Genomic DNA, 7,223 nt, shown 5'->3' on the forward strand with positions numbered 1-7,223 from the left:
CAACAAAATCATAAATATTTTTTATCAGCTGAGAAAATTTCAAAAGTAAGAATGACTCTCGCTGTGTTTTCATATTTATATTGGAACTAAATTGTGGCATCTAGCTCATTATTTACAATCTGTATGATAATATGTGTACTCAATAAGGAAAAATTAATTAGTATTATGATTTATGAATAAAATTTAATCTGTTTTTCTCGAAGTGAGTCAGTTTCCTTTATTTGTTCATATTCGTTCCGCTTTTCAAAAGATACTCTCACAGTGCACTGACATAGCTGGACTACAGAATCAATTGGTACAGCGTTGGGTACAGCTATTTTCTGGTTTCCCACCAGCTCAAGGATTCTCTGTATGTAGGAAAATATGTCTCAGATAAATATTGCCTGGTTCCACAATCGCCACACGTCCCAAGTAATGATTTTCTTGTCGCTGAATACACTTCAGGTAGCTGTTAATGCTTTATCCACTACCGCAAATGGAAATATCAGAATGTATCTTAAAAGTAATGGAAGTTATCGCTTTCAGTGGCCAGGAGTCAATTCTCAGCAAAATAATAATACATGACCAGAAAATAAAAATAGTAATCTTGTTCAGTTTCTTAGGAAAACCTATCTCATTCATGAAGGAAATGGACATCCAAAGGGAAGTAGAAAGGCAAAGGCCCCGAGTTCGAGTCTCGGTCCGGCACACAGTTTAATATGCCAGGAAGTTTCGAAAGTAGAAATATTTAATTACATTAACACAACAGTGCGTCAAAAATTCAGGACTAAAGTAAGAACGGAAACTCTATAAGTTCTACAAAACAAAATGTCAGATCCCGTTTTGACATTTGAAACTAAATCGTAGACTATTAAAAAAGAAATGAATAAAGAAAACGAGCAATGGAGACGTGATTACTAAGAAGAGAATCTGAATACAACCTCTTCACAGGCTGGTGAATGCTGAAATTACAGAAGAACAGGGCGTCGAATGCTTAAATGAACAGATTAAGGGATACAGAAACAACAGAATGCACTATGTCAAGAGAATGGAGTAGCACAGAATAGCTTAATTAACAATGAATTATTATCCAGTAGGCATAAGATCTTAGGAAGACTGAGGAAAAGGTTGAAAGGTCAATAATTTGGACCAAGAGGCGTAAAAGGTAAATGCATAATACATATAGGTAAAAGAGGAAGACATATCTTATTAAAAATATTATGATGTTCTACGTAACTGCGATGTGGTAAGTTTTAAAATCACATAAAAAGCCATGCTCCAATGTAAGAGGTGTCCTGAAGGCATTAATCTGATCATATTAAATAAAAAAATTAAAACAATATATACAAGCACTATCATATATGTAAAATTAATTGAGTAAATACATTCTGTTATTAAGATAAAGAGCAATATGCAGTAAAGCTGTACTCAAACGGAGAGGCACTGAATGAAAGAAGCGAACTGCAGGCTCAACCAGCGATTGAGCCAACAGCCCAGAGAGCAGACTGATTCCCGAGTTGCATTGCAATCCACTCCATGCGAGTGGACAGCGATTGGGATCGACCAGCATGCAGGGTCAGCTGGCGATTGGAATTAGTAGCATACGGGATTGACCAGCGACCGTTGGGAAGAGTTGCTTTGTGATCTGTTATGTGCACATAGTGGCCGCAGACCGCTGTTCATGTGATTCACATGATCATCAACAACATATTCCGAGTGCGATGGTATGTCAAAGGATAAGGTGTAATAAACATTCAGTAGTACATAAACGTTTATTGGGTTTCTGAAATTTGACATTTTCTTTCAAATCAAGAGCAGAAATACACAATATTCATGTGTCTCATCGTTCGTAGTCATATTTTACAAGAATGTGCATCTGACAACTATCAGTCGAATCGAAAACCGCAAAATAACATTAACAGCTTCCTAAGAATGTAGTTTTCATGCTTAGTTACAAACGAAAGTTCTTACAGAGACAGTAATATTTTAATATTTGCTTGATTTTAAATCATGTTGGAGAATTCGGCTGTGATTTAAGTAAAGTTGGCTGGCTACCTCAGGGCTAGAGGGATAGATAGTGTAGCCATTGAAGTGTTAGAGGATGTGAGGGGAGGAATGTTGTACTGTTGGCCTTCGAGTATGGACAACTCACGAGCGTACACGACTAGTGCCGACCAGCTGCTGAGGTATAAATTTTGACACGGAAATAACGTGATTCGTGGATGCGCATTCCAGAGATGATCATCTTCAAATGCGATAGATATTTGTAGCGGGGAATATGAAAATAAGATTACTTTAATAGAATGCATAGAGTAGAAATAAAATGACATTCAAAACATTTAGTGAACATATTTGATCGTGTCTCATATTTATAATGCATTCAAATGTAAGTACAATTACTGCTATTAATCGGTTCTAATCATATTCTCACAATGCTAACGCAACAAGATTTCGCCAGGCAATTACAGTGTCACAACTTTGGCGTCGCTGAGCGTGACTGAAATCTGAAACAGGGAAGAGTGGACATGAAGTGTACTGAATCGCGTCGACTTTTAACGAGCAACACTTTAGGGCTGGCGGCCGACGTATCAAGCCATTACGTCAGTGAGTCCATTGCAAGTTACCAATTTATAATAAGATCGGTACATAAGTGGTTCGAGGTGCAGCACCACAATGTTGGCATAGGCTCTTGAACAAAATGACGACAACTGGTGTAGAGGAAGAACAGACGAACCATTTGATGTTGGACAGTTGTGGTATATCATGTTGGGAAACTATCTCAAATTGGCCGAAAAATTAACTAGACTTAGGCGTATGTGCGTAGCGGCGTATTTCAGTATTCTCTCGCTCTCTTCACACAAACTATTGGGCCTGGAAAGAAAAAGACACGGGTAAGAATCCTTATAGGAAATTTAATGTAGTTTTATCTTGAACTGGTATACATTTTCGTTAAAGGCCGTTTTTCTCGAGCTACTCAAGAATAACATACAAAAGTGGCCTTCAAACCCACCCCCACACTCATCTGCCACCAGTCAGGATTTCTAGTCTGTTGTGGGTCACGACAGTCCCACATATCACTGTACAAAAATGTGTGACTATGCGAATTGTTTTCCATATTCAACGCTTTTTGGTCTCATTCGAATGGGCTGTTACACCACAGGGGTAGTCGGCTGTTTCGTTAACATTAATTTAAACTTTCCCGCGAGAGTAATGACAGAAAAAAGCCCTTTGTAAGCGTTATGCAGAAACTAATTGCGTTCACAGTTCAATCTAAACTTAACGCTTACAAGCACAGTAGTTCAGTAGTAACAAGGTTAGACAAACTACAAGATTTAACTGTTAATTTTATGCTACCAAAATTCACAAAACCGTGAGATATAATTTACACAAATGTGTATTTTACAATTTGAAAGTGGACGACTGAGCAGGTGGCGTAATAGTCCAGTCAATGAAGATCAAAAAGTGTCCGATATGGGAAATAATTTGTATAATCGCACAGTTCTGTACAATGTCAGGAGGGAGTGGCATCAACAGCATACTGTAAATAACGACTGGGGAGTGATGAAGATGCGTTTGAAGGCTACTTTCGTAGCGATTTTCTTGAATAACTGGAAAAACTGGCGTCAAATGAAAACTTATCGCAGTACAAAATTAAATTACATTAAATTTCCTACAAAAACGTATCATTCACTTTTTATTCTAGGTCATATAGTTTGCGCGAACGGTGGGAGAGAATATTGAAAATCCAGTGCGATAGGCATGCACTGTAGATTAAGCAATTTTTGTAGGCCAATTTGAGGTAGTTTCCCAACTTGACAAATCACAAATGTCCTGCATCAAATTGTTTCTTCTTGCGTATGTCGTAAACAATTATCGTTTGCACCCAGAATAAGGTACGAGCACAAAGTGTTTTCTGCGTTGTTTCAGCGTTCTGAAGAAGTTATCTTTCTTCAGCTTCTACTCTTTTCACGGCTGAGAGAAGCTGTAGCCAGTAGTAAGATGTGCAAATCCATACGTACAAAAGATCTACAGCGCATTTATTTATTTATTTGCTGCAACTTGCGAGACGTTTCCTTCAACTTGTGATGTGGGGCACAATTGCAGCAGTCTGCCACAGAATCTCCGTTCTTTTAACCAATGTCATCAGAGCGACATCTCGGATCAGAGGGGCTAACGCTGGCTTTTTCAGAGTCACTGATCGCTCATACCTCAGAAGGCTCTACTGAATCAGTTCAGGAGCGGATTGCTTATCCATACTTACTATAGCTATGTTAAAGTATATTAAAAAAGCTTTGAACGACGAGCCGGAGCTGTTGCCCAGGCAAGTTGAGTGAATTGATTAATTCAATTTGCAAGAGATTTTAATTGGTCTGAAATTAATTCTCAGCTAATGGTACCATTTGTATGTCTACCGTTCAGATTTTACGTGCAATAAACATCACCCTCGTTCAGATATTACATGCAAAAGAAAAGTTAACCTTAAATAACTCCGCATTGGACCAAGGCCAATGGTTCAAATTTGATCATCAAAGAACTTGGTCTGAGATACGTTTTAATCGTTTGAAAAAAAGAAATCTCGTTTCGTTTGGATTTTACGTCCAAAAAACACGTTTTCCTGGGATGGTTTTGAAGCGCGCCACTTCTATATTTTAATCTTGCACGCATCGCTTCAAACTTTGCAAGAATTTAAATAAACCCATAAAGTCAAAACGAAATTCTTTTATCCAGAATCTTTATCCATTGTTGAGATACGATGGTTTACAGTCGATCTAAATGTAGAACATAAAATTCGTTCTTATGTGAATTGGATGTGTGGAAACGGTTTAAAGTGAATCAAATAAATAAAAAAGTATTCTTACGATAAAATTGAAAACCCACTTCCAAAAATCTAGTTTCATTTGGATTGACGTGCAAAAAACACGTTTTCTTAATCTTTTTACGCACAGCATTTCTACGCATTAAATGATACAAATCGGTAAAAGTTTTGAAATACAGTAGACAAATACATGTAGTTACGGTCGTCCCGTTGTACTGCGAAAGCTTAATCCGCTACCACGCTAAAGCGGCCTAGAGTTGCACATAGGACGCACATAAAGTCCGGTTTTATGTGAAACGTATGTGCTAGAAAGATTAAAGTGATAAAGATGATAATAAAAGGATTTTCTTATGGTAATTACAAGAAACGTCCGAGGGAAACCTTTCATCGTCCCGGTTTTGTGTGCGAAAAATCAAGCGTCTGCACATAAAACTGTGTTTCGTAGAAATGCGTTCCATTTTAAGCGATCCTTTTGGATATAGTTAAAAATGTGATTATTCCAGTCGATTATTGTTTCACTGTTTTTACGTTTAAGGCATTATTTACCAGAGGCTTAAAATCATAGAAAAATCTTTGGACGTGGGAAACAATTCCTGTACCAAATCAGAATTATGATCGGTTTTCTGCAAAATAACATACGATTCCATAGACAATCAAAGGCTTAATCGGTGACCAAGCGGGAAGTTAAACTAACCCCAATGTTTCTATAGTAATAACTGTTAGAAGAAAGGTCCTCCTACTTGCAAGCAACAGAAAATGTCATACTGCCCTTTCCTCAGAAACTACTATGCTATCTTGTAGAAAATTAATTTTCGGACAAAACAAGCAAAAGTTTGTCATTTTTCGTACAGGACTAAAAAGCTGATAGTATTTTTTTGTGCATACTTTGTTTAGCAGTTCTTCTGCTTATGTCACCCCGTCACACTAATACTTAATTCAGATCGCTTGGCCGCGCGGGATTAGTCGAGCGGTCTAAGGGCGCTGCAGTCATGGACTGTGCGGCTGGTCCTGGCGGAGGTTCGAGTCCTCCCTCGGGCATGGGTGTGTGTGTTTGTCCTTAGGATAATTTAGGTTAAGTAGTGTGTAAGCTTAGGGACTAATGATCTTAGCAGTTAAGTCCCATAAGATTTCACACACATTTGAACATTCAGATCGGTTGTTGCAGCATTTCGCTAAAATTATTCATGTGAATTTTCTTAGCGGAAGTTTCTAGTTTTCAGCTTTTGTTATTATATACTTTAAATAAACAATGACAACAACTTTAAGATAAGAGATAATGACAAGATGTTTGTTTTCAATTGTTTATCTTTTTTGCGCGAATCTTTCAACTTGCGGTACAATATGCTTTTAAGTAAATTTGTCTTTGTAATATGGTTGTATTGTAAGTTTACCTACGAAATATAAACTATTTACATACATTATTATCATAAACTTCACACAGCATTTAATATTTCGTTCGGTATAGTATTTATGTTTGCTGTTATTTTGTGCACAGTATTAACTATTTATTGTTATTTTTCATATGTTTGCGTATTCATACCCGCAGGAACAAAATGAGTGTAACTGTAAAATAAAAATGTCAAAAGACAATAAAAACCAAACAAAATTTAAAAAGAAAAATATGACAATATAAAAAGATGAAACAAAAAGACATCGCAGACATGTGACCTTCCGTGGTGGTGAGGCTTATGTGTTCGGTGACTGTAGTGGAAATGTTCAGCCTTACCATGCAGGTAAGAATCGAAAAGCCGGACTGCGGTCGTCCTACTCAAGCAACATGGTTTTTAGAGACAGGAAAAACATCCTGTACCAGATCAGCTATCATATGAGTCAACAAAAATCTACGACGGTTGCTAAGATATGATAGAGTAAAATTTGGGAACCAGAATGAGAAAAGCTCCTGACATAGCACAAAGAAAGGCCAATATGCTCTGGACAGAGCTAGAGATATAAAAGAAGGGAAGTAGCTTTTCGACCTATCTGGCAGCTTCAAAGACATTTGAAACAAAATATCTTGATATGTCCGAACTTCTTTACGAGTTAAAACTACTTCCGCAGCGCAGTGAGCTCTCTTAGCTGAAAGGTGTTGTCGTACCTGCGTTTAAGTCCCTGATCATGTGTCCCAAATACAGAAGATTCACCAGCTGCAGTGAACAACATATAATATACGACCGAAGAGTATACCATAATAACTAAAAATGGTTTTCTGGGGGCATAACATTTCTGAGGGTGAATTTGCTTCTGAAGGAACGCTAAAGCATTTGGGGTTGATTTATTCCCCGAGGGGGCTATTTCTCTCCCAAACCTACCCCCTGGTACATGTATGGTGTGGGGTGTAAGAACAAATAGAGACAAATTTGTGTGCCTCTAGAGAGTAGGATGCATCTACAAGAGGAAACATCGGAAAGTGGGGCAGCATCTATTATCG

Source organism: Schistocerca serialis, chromosome 1 (assembly GCF_023864345.2).
Source record: "Schistocerca serialis cubense isolate TAMUIC-IGC-003099 chromosome 1, iqSchSeri2.2, whole genome shotgun sequence".
NCBI lineage: Eukaryota > Metazoa > Arthropoda > Insecta > Orthoptera > Acrididae > Schistocerca > Schistocerca serialis.